The sequence below is a fragment of the Pyxicephalus adspersus genome, chromosome Z (genome assembly GCF_032062135.1).
Source record: "Pyxicephalus adspersus chromosome Z, UCB_Pads_2.0, whole genome shotgun sequence".
NCBI classification, from domain to species: domain Eukaryota; kingdom Metazoa; phylum Chordata; class Amphibia; order Anura; family Pyxicephalidae; genus Pyxicephalus; species Pyxicephalus adspersus.
Window position 1 is genome coordinate 71,001,546 of NC_092871.1, and position 14,693 is coordinate 71,016,238.

Consider the following 14,693-nt stretch of genomic DNA (forward strand, 5'->3'; position numbering starts at 1 on the left):
ATCGCCACTTTCCATCAGGCCACACAGGGTATTATCAAGCAGAAAGATGATGGGTATGACATCGTTCCAGCATGACCGCTCCAAACTCACGTTTGAGGCCTCGTACCACGCTGACCAAGTAATGGTGGATGGCTGGCTTTTGTTCACACGGATGCTGGAGCATGTGCAGGGTGGAGTTCCATCTAGTCACAGTGTCACAAATCAGTCTATGCCACGGCAGCCTCTGTTGGCGCTGGATCTTGCTAAGCCCCGCGGCTGCAGTAGAGGATTGGCGGACATGGCTGCAGATGGAGCGAGCCTGTCTCAGTAAGTCCTCTAGTCCTGGGAACATGCAGAGGAACTTCTGCACATGGGCTGAAGGGTCTGGGAGTTAGGGGAGCTAAAAGGGTCACTGGAGTACCCATCTTGCGGCCACAAATGTCGTCTGATGCTCCAAAACCCGCAGGCAGAAGCTGATACTTCCTCGCAGCTGGAAGTCTGGCTGGCACCAACCTTCTGAGACATACTAGCAATGACAGTTGGAGGTGGAGGAGGAGTCAATGGAGGTGGTAGAAGAGACAATGACATAGTTGCACCGCCTTGAAGAGAACGCAAGTACTGCTCCCACTTTGGTTTGTGGTTCTTGCGCATGTGGGAAAGCAGGGATGTTGTACCCAAATGTGATCCGGTCTGTCCTCTGCGGATCTGCCTTTGCCACAGGATGCAGTTTGCTACGCACCTGTCATCGTCTTTCAGTGTGAAAAAGGACCACACTGGAGAGGTGAGTGCAACAACTCTGCTGCTCTTTTTCTTTGCTTGCCTCTGCGTCTGCTGGGTGCCCCGCGTCTGCTCCAGCTCCATCTCCAATGGTCACATCATCTCTGACTGTTCACCTGCTTGTGCCCACTCATCTGTCTCCCCCTTCCATCCCCAGTCTTTAGCTGCTGCTGCCTTTCCTCTGTCTGTTTCGGAACTGCTGCTAGCCCTTACACGCCCCTTTAGTTCCCAGGTGACATTATGGTCATCATCATCCTCATTTCCATGTAAGCCAACCTCTGCAAATGCAGCCACTAATCCAGAACCATCGCCCAGCCAGTCCTGACCACACTCTCCAAGGCTCTCAAAATCTACTTCCTGCTCTGAACCTTGCAGTGACAGATCCTCAGCCTGTTCGTCAAGCCACATGGGAGAGTCATCAGGAGTAGTGTTGGTCGAATAGCTCACTATTCGATTCGACCGCTATTCGGTCGAATAATGCATATTTATTCGGGTCGAATTTGAGCTCCATTAAAGTCAATGGGGGAAAAATTTGGTTTGTTTTTCGTGACGGTGTAGGGCTTCTACAGCCTATAAATACATTTAAAAAGACATGTCAAGACTCCCTCAACTCTGCACAACACTGTACAAGTAAAAAAAAAAATAAGGAAGTCTTTTTTCTGTTGCTGGCAAGGCCATTTTATGGGGTGGTCAAGGGAACATGCCGGATTTTACACGGTCTCCGAGTAGAGGCAGAGAGGGACATGAGGGGGTTCCTCTGGTCCAAAAATTAGACACCAGGTTTCACCGCTCCGTTACAAGCCATACACAGGCTTCAGAGTACAGGCAGAGGTCTCTGAGGGGGGTCTTTCAGTCAAAAAATTAGCCAGCTAGACAGCTCTGTTATAAGTTACAAGTAACAGGTGGCAGCAGCAGGAGGAGGAGGCGGTGGGCTAAGGTAACTGGCATCTAGAGCTGGGTGTAGTGCATCATCAATGCCACCTAGATGGCTGTAATGCCATATTTATGAATGGAGTACTGACAGGTGGCAACAGCAGGAGGAGGAGGTGGTGGGCCCTGGGATGGATCATGGACAGCATTGGTAACTGGCATCCAGAGCTGGGTACTGGGCAGGCGCCATCAGTTACAGCATGAGGAGCAGGCAGTGGGCCCTGAGAAGGAGCAAGGACGGCAATAGAGGTTGAGACCATCACCTCAACATCTCATTCATCCATTCAGACATGAATGGATAAATGAGATTCCAATCTCAGTAGGGACACATTGGAATCTCGTTCGTTCATTCATTCATGTCCAAAAGCTACAGCTTCAACACTATCCATATAGGTGATGACCTCAACTTCTAAGGGCCCACTGCCTCCTCCTCATGCTGTTACTGCTGCCGCCTGCCCAGTACCCAGCTCCAGATGCCAGTTACCAATGCTGTCCACGCTCTGTCTCAGAGCCCCCCGCCTTTTCTTCCTGCTGTTCCTGCTGCACGCCCCAGGCCTAATCAATATGAGCCATCAGGATGCAGGTATACTTCTGATGAGCCAGCTGATTCGAGTGGGTGGCATCTTTAACCCTGGAGCGCAGCTTGAAGCGTAAGTGAAAGTGCAAGTCAATCACATACAATTGGTGCAAATCTGCCAGTGTGGCGCTGTAGAAATTCCCTTCTATGATGTCCCAGCGCACATTAGGAATTGGGTACTCTAGCACTTCACCAGCTTTGAATCCAACAGACATGGACGTGTTGCATATCACCAGACATTTGGAGCTCAGCACCTCGGTGAGCCGAATAAACAGGTAGTCCAGGTTGGTTTTGTACATTTGCAGTGATTGCTCATGATACCTGATAACATCCTATATACACGAGTTGATGATGACGTCGGGCTTAGGTCCATGTTGGAAGTTGGCCAGCACACTCTCTATGTACTTTGAAGAAACACGGGTCAGGAAATAGAACCGTCCAAGTTGGCGGTCAGTTCTGTAATGACGCACTTGGCGTTAAATTATGGCATTGTGCATTTCACCCAGAGATCCCCCAAGATGTCGTTTGCAAATGACATGTCACCCTTCCCTTTCAGCTGCTTCTCAGTCCGAAACTCATCATTCTGCAGTATTTTCACAAGATCCTTGGTGACGGATCTTTGAATGGAGTCTCCCAGGACGGCGACATACTTTTTGTGTCTAGAAGTCTCCAGACGTCTGCTGAGCTCAATAACTTCATGGCTCAGTGTGGTCATCCAGGTTCCTGTTAAATATACTGGTGTTTCCCATCTCATCCCCCCAACATATACAGAGGTACTGCTGTCCCACTTCACAGTTCCAGGGTAACATACACAGACATTCAGTCCGATAAAGCGTGGTACCGATGGATGAAGCAGAAGATGTGGCCTTCTACATTCAATCACAAATTTCAGAATACACACTTTGGGGTGTCATTAGGATGCACTACACCCAGCTCTAGATGCCAGTTACTAATGCCTTCCACACTCTGTCTCAAGGCCTGCTATCGAGTAAAAGCACATGAAAGGAAACTGGGCTTGGCGGAATCAGTGGGGAAAGAAAATCCTGTTGAGCTTGAGTCTAGCCTGGCATCTAGAGCTGGGTACTGGACAGTGGGCAGGCAGCAGCAGTAATAGCAGGAAGAGTAGGTGGTGGGTCCTCGGTGGGTTCTGAGACGGAGCGTGAACGGCATTAGTATCTGGCATCTACAGTCAGGTACTGGGCAGGCGGCAGCATCATTTACAGCAGGACGAGGAGGTGGTGGGCTCTGAGACGGGAGTTTGGACTGCATTAGTATTCTGCATCTAGAGTTGGGTACAGGAAAGGCGACAGCAGTAACAGGCAGTAGAAGGCGGTGGGCCCTGTTACGGAGCATGGACCGCATTGGAGGTTGAAGCCATCACCTCTATGGACAGTGTAGAAGCTGTAGATAATTGAGACATGAACGGATTTTTTAAAATCACACTTTCCATACCTACTATCTAGTGAAACCACATAAAAGGGAACGGACTTGGTGGAATACGCGGGAAAATACATACATTTTTTATTATTTGTGGATATCTAGAAAGTGCTATCACAGTTAAAAATGTGTTATAGTTATATATTTTTATGGCCTTTTGGATGGATACCAACTACCAAGTGCTATCAGAATTAAATATCTGTATTGTTTGTAGAATAATCCATCAATTTTTATGGCTTTAGGGATATATAGCAAAGTGGGATCAGAACTAAAGATCTGTATTTTCTGTAGAGAAATACAGAATTTTTTATGGTCTTCTGTATCGATACAAAGTGCTATCAGAGTTAAACATCTAGATTTTGAAAGAGAAATATAGAAAGTATTCAAGTGTTGAGCACACAGTTTACAGATGACCATAGTGTTGTCATCCAAAAAATGCCCACACTGGCGAACATTTAACTGGGCCGAAAGGTGCTCTGGAGCTGGTGCTTGTGGTGGCGGTCCGCGGTTGTTGAGGTGTAGCTGTGGTGACAGCTTCCGACAATTTACGTCTATGACTTGCCTCACTGGTAATTGAAGAATGCAAAGTGTGGGCAGTTTTACCCTCTTCCTCCCTCTCCTGCAACCTCCTCCTCCTCTTCTTCCACCTCCTCTTCTTCCTCCTCTTCTTCCTCCTCTTCCTCCTCCTCTTCTTCTTCCTGCCTATGATAATCTCCTTGTTCGCCCCATGTCAGATCAAGGACATCGTCATCATCATCATCATCATCAGATGAGACAGTTTCCCTATATGTGCCGAAAGGAGGTAGTGGCCTTTTGGAGCCAGTTTGAATTGGCTCGTCTGGCTCAGAGTGTTCTGGTGAAAAGTAACTGGGGGGAAAGCCTGTGAACTGACTCTCTTCATCAGATGACTGAAACAACTAAGCATCTTCATTGAATACTTGTAGCTCCTCTCCAACCCCTCCTTGCCGTACACGCACTGCCGTACACGTGACCTTCCACCTGCTGATGAAGAACTAGGAGGAACAGGTGTATCGTGTACTTTTTGGGACACCTGTAAGACCTATGTCTGGGACTGGGATGAAGAGGGGGTACAATCACTTGACCCAGGCTGGGTCATGTACTCCACTATGTCTTGTTCCTGGTGTGGCAATAATGGACGCCCACCATGAACAGCAGCGCTTCTTGTTCTTGGGTCTGCAGCTAAAAACAAACTCATACTGCTTTGCTTGCCACTCCTGCCAAAGCTGCCCTTTCCTCTTTGGCCAGACATTGTAGAAATGTTTTTATTTATGTGGCTTGACACCCTGCAAAATACTTTGTAGCTAATATGCTATATGTCTGTCAATTTGTACAGTATGTGGATTTTTTGATCGGGGGGGGGTTGACACAAAAAATGCAAGTGCACTGTGTGTGTTGTATGCAGCACTTTGCTACAGTGGTGACGCTTGTAATATGCAGCACAGTATACAAACTATATACTGCAGTATACACTGCGTCTGTATGTCTGTTTCTCAGTACAAGTGTGATACTGTGCATGCAGTCAGTGAGGGGACCCTGCCTCTGGCTGCATGTATGTAACACAGTGACTGACTATCTATCTATCAATGTATCTATCTATCAATCTATCTATCTAGCTAACAGTGAAACACTCTACCTATCTGAGTACAGTAGATTTCAGGACTGCACCAATACAGTACAATCCAACAATCTATCTGACTAATAGTGTGAGTGTGACACAGTCTAACAAAGTAAAGCACTTTTTTTCACTTTGACAACGCAAGCCAAGCAGCACAGAAAGGTTGTGATGCTATCAGCAAATCTTTGTCAGAAGTGGTAAATTCAGGCACGCCCTGGCCTTATATAGCCCAATGGCTGCCTGTGTGGCATGCAGTGACAGACAGCCAATCGGCTGCCTGCCACAACAAACATGGAGGGGGCATCCCTGCTGTAATTGTAATTGGTCCCAAGGCATTGTAGGAGGGTCGAATTCGGGGATTCGAATTCAGCAAAATTCGGGTTGGGTCCACCCGAATTCGAACAGTCATATTCGGGTCGAACATTAGGAAGACCCGAATTCGAACAACAACACTAATCAGGAGGTACAGGCACATTAGCCACGCTAACATCTGTCTTTGCTCCTGTCACGGCTGTGCTGGTTCCTGCTGCTGCTGCAGAAGAAGAGCCTGCTGCACATGAGGCCCCCGAGACCCAGTCCACAATCCTCTCCACATGACATGGCTGTATGATTGCATTCCGCCCTCTCAAACATCTACCAGCGTACTAGTGCTCCACACACTTCTCAGACCTGTTTGAAAACTTGTGCTGCTGCCTCCAACAGTTTGCTGCTGCTGTACTACAGTGGTGGGCTCCTGGGGAATATGGCCCCTGCCAGATGCGACAGGTCGTCCAATTCCAAGCCTTCCCATTGGTCTACCTCTCATCTTTTATTTATTCTGGCAAAAATGTACCTGTACCAAACGGGTTTCTTGGGTAAATAGGAACAGGTATCAAACACTGAAATATCTGTATTTATTTTAAACTAGGCCAGAAATTTCACTGTACCAAATGGTCCTCTTTGGTAAATAGGAACTGTGATTGATTTTAATTAGCTATAGTGAATGTACAGTGTAAAAAAATGACAGTGTCTTCACTAATACACAATATAGATTACACTAAATGTGCTGACTGCTGACAATTTAACAAAACTGACTAGCTATGTGTGGCACTACAAGTAGCAGCAACCATAATTGTACCTTCAGTGCATGTGCAGTCAGTGAACAGCACCTAAGAGTGTAATACACACAATATAACTTACACTAAACATGTTGTCTGCTGACAATTTCACAAAATTGACTAGCTAGTAGCTCATGTAAAAGTAAATGCCCTATTAAACACTGAACTATGCAGCTAACAATGAACTAAGAAGGCTCCTACACTGTTCTGTCACACTACACGTCTTTCCCGGCATCTATCCTCTACACAGAACACAAGATGGATTGACTAACCCGTCCTTCTTTCCTTGTCTGCCTGTGCTCAGATCCCTCCTGATTGGCTGCTGGGCCTTGCTGTGCATCCCAATCGGCTCCCAGCCGCGATTACCGCCAAAATTTCTTGGTGTTACCGCTCCCTGCTTTTTCCCTTGTTAGTTCCGCGAGAACATGACCTCATGGTGAATCACAGGGGTGACTTCACTTATATGTTTGGTAAGCAAGAAAGGCCCAATTTGCTGCGAGATCGAATTTAAAAATCTCCCTCGCTCATCCCGAGGCAACAAACTCCAAAACATTTCTGACTCTGCTCAAAGATGGTTGAAACAATAACCCACTTCTCAATCCCCCTCCCAAAGATTTCAGTCCCACCCTTAAAAATGGCTTTTGGACTCAACTCCATCTCTATGTACCAGAGTCTGCCAGACTGGAAGTATTTAGGCTTGTTCGTGATTCTAAACTAGCTGGGCATTTTGGAACTACAGAAACACAAGAACATTTATCATGTTTCCTTTGGTGGCCCAATTATAAAAAAGATGTCAAGAAATATGTTTCTTCCTGCCAAATTTGTGCACGTAATAAGACCCCCAAATGTTCTCCTCTTGGGTTACTTCAACCACTCCCAGGCCCCTCAAGGACTTGAGGTTCAATTTCCATGGATTTTGTGGTTGATCTACCTCCCAGATGACCACAATTCTAGTCATTGTTGACAGTTACTAAGATGGCTCACTTTATCCCAACAAAGGGAATACCAACCGCTAAACATACTGCTGAGTTTATGGTTCAGGAAATATTTGGATTACATGGTAGTGCTGTGGTATTTTGGTAGTGCTTTTTGCACAGCCCTAGGAGTCACAATTATTGTGTTTTTCTGCTTTCCATCCTCAGATTAATGGATAGACTGAGAGGACCAACCAAACTTTAGAGCAGTATTTACAATGTTTTGTATATTATCTTTAGGATAACTGGGTAGACTATCTTGCACCTCCAGCATTTGCATAAAACAATTTTAAGCACAGGTCTACATCCAAAGCCCAATCTACTTATATGCAGGTTATCACCCTGTCTTCATTTGCAACCTTCCTATCTCAACTCCAGTTTCTGCTGCAAAAAAATAGGTTAATAGTCTTACAAGAAAATCATAGGAAATTGATTGAATTGGTGAAGGAAGCCCAGCAACACTACAAGACGGCTGCAGACAGACCCCGCAGACCTCTATAATTTAATATTGGTGATAAGGTATGACTATCTACCAAAAATCTAAAAACACATGTTCCATGTTCCAAATTGGGCCCCATGTTTCTGGGACTTTTTCAAATTGTAGCTTACATCAATCCAGTCACCTATCATTTAAAACTTCCTGACAGTGTGAAAATTCATTCAGTTTTCTGTTTTCCCTGCTCAAACCATTTCATGAAAACACTTTTTTTCTGGAAGAGTTCTTCCACCTCTACCAATTGTTAATGTACTAGGTGAGGAAAAATTTGTGTTTGAGAAAATTCTTGACTCCAGGATATTAAGGAACAAATTGCAATATTTAGTGCAATGGAAAGGATATGGTCCTGAAGAAGATTCTTGGGAACCGGAAGAGAATGTTCATATGTTATTAAGAGAATTTCATTTTGGATTTCCTCTCAAGCCAAGCGCTAAGATGTCCAAAAGATGTCCTGGAATGAGGGGGGTACAGTTCAGGGTTGCTTCTTTTTCTGGCAGTAGGTCTACCCATTATGCTACCTGAATTACTGGATAGCTCCCTTTCTGTTTTCACAATTAGGCTTCCCTGATACTTGAACTCTGAACATGCTTTCCCAATAGTGATCAAGTGAGCTTTCATCATTCAATCATTACTGTATTAAAAGACTTTGCTGAGCGCATGATAATTTTAGGTGGAGAATCAAATTAGCGACACCTCTAATGGCAAATCCCTTCCTCCGTATAGAGGCCATACGGAAAAAGGAAAATTTTGCTACATTCTTTCCATCTGGTAGACAAATGGGTATCTCTTCATCTCTAAGACAAAGAATTACCTTCTATTTCCCAATACATAAAACATATCCAGAATTGATTACTTCTTCATTTCCCAAGTAGATCTCCCCCAACTACAGGAAGCTGACATCAAGCTACACCCTTTGCTCCAATATGCATATCCTTGGCAAGTATCCAGAGTAAAAAAAAAGTATGAAATTGGAGACTCATTCCCACACTTGTCAGTGACAAATCCACCTGTGTAAATACAACTGATCTTTTTTTCAAGTTTTTTTTACAACATTTCTGACCTTGAATGACAGTTTTAGCTGCTCACAAAAGCACAATAAGAGGAGAACTGATAAGGTTGGAATCAGCCAAAAATAAAGAACAGAAATTTCACAAGCAATCCCAAGTGATAGCTGGAAAAGTCCAATTGTCTCAAACTCGATATGAAACATCAATCTAGTGAAACGGCATCTTCTTCTTTAGCAGTAAATCTATTATGAACAAGGAAACAAAAGCAGAAATTGTATAGAATAGATTTTACTCCTCCTCACTAAATGATTGTGTAGTTTGATTAAATTGAGACACCCCTATGTAGAATTTACGTATGGATGAATAGAGAAGAAAGAAAGAGGTTTGAGGCTTATTAGTTTTTCATGCAAAAGGTGAAGTGTATTGATTCATTATTTAGTACGTAAGCCATCAAATACACATAAACATATATTGTTTCAGTTTCTGTCTTGTTAATATTTCACAACACAGAATAGTTATACATACTATACAGTATGAATTTTTTCAAAAGATAATAAACATAACCAAATAACCGTTCAAAAGACTGTGCCGTGGCGCGCAATGATCCGACGCGTTTCACCACGAAGGGCTTCCTCAGGGATAGATAATAATGCGTGTTTAACGGTCTGTTACATATAGAGATGTAATAGGTCAAGGATAGCATAGTAAAAGATTAAACATTTTCAGATATTAAATCCATAGAGTACCCCAATAGATTAAATACAGTTATAACAAGGTATGCAGAAACATGCTAAGGATAGAAAATATTTAACAATGATTCAAGGGTAATCTGTAAGCATGACTAGAGTCAAAAAATGCCTATGGGTATGTTCAGAGTGATTTATTCATTAATTCAGAGTAATTGGTTCAGACAGTATTTAAAGAGTTGATAAATCATAAATTGCTACTAAATAACTTCAACGAGATAAATGGGCCTTCATTTATAGAAGAGCATACAAATGGGTCAAAACAAACATCTCCAACAGCAGTAACAAGGACACCAAAACCACTGACAAACATCTGAATACTAACAGTATCAAACCCTCTAATGAAATCATTCCCCTAGCGGAAAACACTGGGTTATCTATACCTCCAAAACATAGGAAGAGGCCTCTTAGGGGCACTCCAGAAGGCTCCCAAACCATAAAAATAATCCCACTGAACACTCCATCATCATCCACCAATCCCACTCACCTCCCCAATCCCTCATTCCCAAGCATAGAAAACTTACAAATTAACACTATCCCTTCAACAACTTGCAATATACCAGATTATTCTCCAGTACACACCTCGCCCAACAATCCAACCATCAAAACATCACACAATTCCTTTCAAGTATCCCCACCCAGTACTTCACTTACACCATCACAGACTTCATTGAACCCAATTATTACTCTTGATACACCATGCAAACCCACTTCAAACACTGGTGCCATCCTCAAAGTCCACCATTTTTTTTTAGAACCACTCCAACAACACCTTCCATCTCCAATACCAAAAACAAACTCTCTGGACAGGTTCTTCACAAAAATCAATACACAACAGGAGACAGGGAAATCATAAACCTGTCATATGAATTATCAGAACTTAAAGTAGAAGTCCTGAAAAAGGGCCTATCATTCTGCCCTTCGCAAAAAAATTGACAAATTTGAAAATATCAAAGACCTTAATCTATTTGCAAGAAATTTAACACTTAAGGTCATGTTCGACAAACCCTCGGACAATGAAACACCGTTTACACCACAACTTTACAAAGATCTAGATACACAAGATTTCAAAATTCTTAGGAATCTCTACTTATTATTGATGGAAAATCAACCAACAGAAACATTACCATTAACTGACACCCCTTCCAAGACAGATAAGGACCCTACAGTACTCTTAGTGAAAAAACCCAAATCATCTTTCTATCCACCTATAACTACTAATCCCCATATACAAATCTTTGTAAACACAACAACTGCACAGATCCTAAAGAACAATCCACCTAGGATACTCTCCACTGGTAATTTTACAAAAGCACAACAAAAAGCACTTATTCATCTGAAATCACAAAAGCACATAATCATCAAACCCTCGGACAAAGGGGGTAAAATATAATCATCCTAGACCAAAACCACTATCATCAAATATGTTTAGATATTTTGTACAACAATGAATGGTACGGTATTATCCCCCCAAATCTTTTATCAGTACATAAACAGGAATATCAAGCCTTTATTTGGAAAGGAATTCCAACAACGCAATAGACCTAAAAACAAAGGAATATCTCTATTAATAAAAAAACCTACAATACCTACCTTTTATGCACTACACAAAATTCATAAAAACGCAGTACATCCATCAGGACGCCCAATCATCTCAAGTATTGGATCCTTAACGGCAAATGCCAACGAACTAATTGATACATACATCCGCCCTTTAGTCACCAAATTACCTTCATATCTTCAAGATACAATTGATGTACTAAAACTTACACAAAACATGACAGTTCCTAAGCATACTCTGATTGTAAAAATTGATGTAGAGTGTCTTTATAACCGTATACCACACTCACTGGGCATACATACCATGGCAGAATGCCTTAAAAGAGAATATCCCTCAGCTAAACCTCAAAATGATTTTGTCATATCCCTACTAACCTTCATACCTAATAAAAACACATTCCCCTTTGATGGGAAGATTTATCTTCAAAAACAGGGTGTTGCAATGGGTACGAAATGTGCACCATCATATGCCATCATTTACCTGGGAGAATGGGAAAAAAATCTATTCTCAGACCCCCATATAAAGAAATACATTACAATTACCCCAACCTAAAAACGCTATATTGACGATGTGTTAATGTTTTGGACAGGCTCAGTATGCCTACTTTTTTGAATTCATACAATCAAATGAATTCAACTTAAATTTCCCCCTTGACTTCAACAAAACTCAATTACCATTCCTAGACCTCTCTATTAGGATTGACAGTAACAACACAGTCACAACAACACTTTTTAGGAAACCTACGGCGGGAAATACAATCTTACATGCGCAAAGCGCACACCCCAAACCTCTGATTAAAAGCACACCTTTCAGCCAATACATGAGGCTGAAAAGAAACTGTAGTAATGAATTAGACTTCAAGCAGGAAGCTAAATTATTACAAGAAAAGTTACTGCTTAGATGCTACTCTAAAAACCTACTTAAAAGATCATATAAGAGATCCTTGAATTATGAAAGAAAAGATCTTATTTTAAAAAAACACACCGAGACTCCAAATACAGTAAGATTAATTACCACATACAGTGAAGACCACAAACTAATAACCAATACTCCTGGTAACTCAATACCAGAATTGGCATATTCTCCTAGCTGACCCTAAAGTCAGCAAATTTCTCAGCAATAAACCACAAATTACATATAGAAAATCGAAATCTCTCAAAGATCATTTAACTTCTAGTCACTATCAACCAAACCCTGAAGTCGATCCTACTTATACCCCAACCACCAAAGGCACCTTCAAAAGTGGACACTGCAGCCAATGTATGTGGAATATGAATCATGTATGTGTCCATAAATCATGTACTATCTCCCTACCAAATGGTAATAACCATCGACCTAACACATACATTAATTGCAACGCCAAAGGCGTAATCTATATGATTACCTGCATATGTGGCTCCTTCCTTATAGGAATAGCATAGAGTACAAGGAGGAAGCAAAGAAAGAGGTTTTGAGGCTCAAGAGTCTTGTGTCAAACTATGGATGTATTAGTACATATTTACTTCATATATAACAAAGTCATACAAATACATAGTTCACAACCCTAGAGCATGTAATACATTATCTTAACTAGTTCTGTTATAAAGAAATCACAGAAGTAGGAACATTATTTCAGGTTGACATATCATGTTATATTGGTTTCACCTATTTCTGTTCTGAGTCACAGAGATAGGGTATTTTACTAGACATATTGTTGCTAGCATGGACAGTAGACAGCAGAGAATGTATATGAGGAATAAGATAAAATAATAAGACCGTGTTTTCCGTATACAGGTCCCCGACGCATTTCGCCCAGATTAGGCTTCCTCGGGGGTATATGACTTTATACGATTTATGGTCTGTGTACACAGAAAGGTTATAAATCAGTGACAGTTGGGTATCACAAATAATAACTATACATTGTAAATTGTCAGATGCAATGATGGTTATATTGCAAATTGATGTTTAAATTCTCAAACATAGTGAGAAGGGATCCATATATATCTGGTATATGGTCCTTCTCAGTTTTAGTAATGAATAGGAAGATTATAAAATAGTAGCAAAAATAGTACTTACAGGTGGTATAAAGATCGGTTCTGAGTGATATATTCAGGACAGTAGCTCTTAAGGTAGTGTTGATACACTGAAATATTATAATTAATAATATATAACTTAGTTGGTATATTTGGATTGCAATCATAATGGTATGTAACATTCATAAAATTGAAGTATTAGAATCATATAGGGGTATATATGCTTATCACTAAGAAAGAAGTCAAGATAAAGGAATTATTAGAAAGTAAGGATATTAATCTTAGTCAAAATATGATGGCTTACCAAGTAGGATTCATTTAAACTAACAAAATTGTTGAGTACCATATGATGAAATATTAGGGTGAATATAAGTATTCATCCTGTGGTCTTGTGCTCATACAAGGTTGCAAGTTGTAAATTAAATGTGTGGGAGTTGGATACCTACAGAGTAAAAAAGGATATTTGTATTCAGTAAGTCATGTGGGAAAAATTAGGAGAAAACTATTTGTATAAAATATATTGGTATGATATATTATATCCTGCAATGCGGCTTCCCCTAGCCCGGGAGTTGATCCCCCCCCTTAGGGGCGGGTCATACGGGGGATTGAGACAGGGCCGGACACAAAATATGGCGCCCTGTCCCCCGTAAGTCGTGCCAGTTAGCGGGGGATGTTTATGGATATTGAAAGAGATGTGTATGAATGTTTATTAGTTACCTCATAAGGGGGGCATGATTGAATCCTATTTTTAAGTCATATATCTAACCTATATGAAGACCCATATAGTACCATTTTAAGCCATATAATAAACCGCAAATCGGTTGTTAATGAAGAGGGGTGTTAAGCACATAAGAAGATTGCAATATAATCATGATTGGTAGTAATACATTAACATCGGATCAACAGTAATGACATTCACATCAAATCGGCAGAAACCTTCTGTGGGTTACAATGAAAGTATCAATTCATACAAGGTTATATTACAGTTAAGAGCAGGACAGTGCAAATAATGGTTGTGCATATTTATGCAGACCCATATATTTCAACCTAAAGCTAAATGATGAACCACAAATCTGTTGTTTCAGTACCAGATTGTTGGGTACAAAAAGAAAGAAAAGTGCAATATAGTCATAATGCATAACAGTACTTTGTCATGAAGTTAGCAATGACCAAATGTTAACAGCAACAAATCAAGAGTACCATTCTATAGGGTGCAATGCAAGTACAAAGTTTTTTAGGATTACAATGTATTTGGGAACAAATAGTTCTATACAACTTCTATATGGGAAAAACAATACGACCTCTTAAAAAGAGGATCTACGAACATATACATTCCAAAGCAATGGGCAAAAAAACTACACCTGTATGCCATCATGTTGGCACCAATACAATGCAAAAGTTCTGAATGGCTTTGGTCTTGAATACATACTCCCCAGTTCTAGAGGAGGCGACCTTGATAAAAAA

General features: G+C 41.5%; 1 protein-coding gene and 1 long non-coding RNA gene across 2 annotated transcripts in view; one reads left to right on the forward strand and one right to left on the reverse strand.

Annotated features, from left to right (window-relative positions):
- Positions 1-14,693, forward strand: part of ADGRD2 (adhesion G protein-coupled receptor D2) — a 258,692-nt gene that overhangs the window by 159,437 nt on the left and 84,562 nt on the right. The gene's annotated exons all lie outside the window — the stretch shown is intronic.
- The window catches only part of LOC140343366 (uncharacterized), a 40,703-nt gene continuing 38,833 nt past the window's right edge, over positions 12,824-14,693 (reverse strand). Inside the window, exon 3 of the long non-coding RNA XR_011923304.1 lies at positions 12,824-13,055. This is a non-coding gene — a long non-coding RNA (uncharacterized lncRNA). The remainder of the gene's footprint in view (positions 13,056-14,693) is intronic.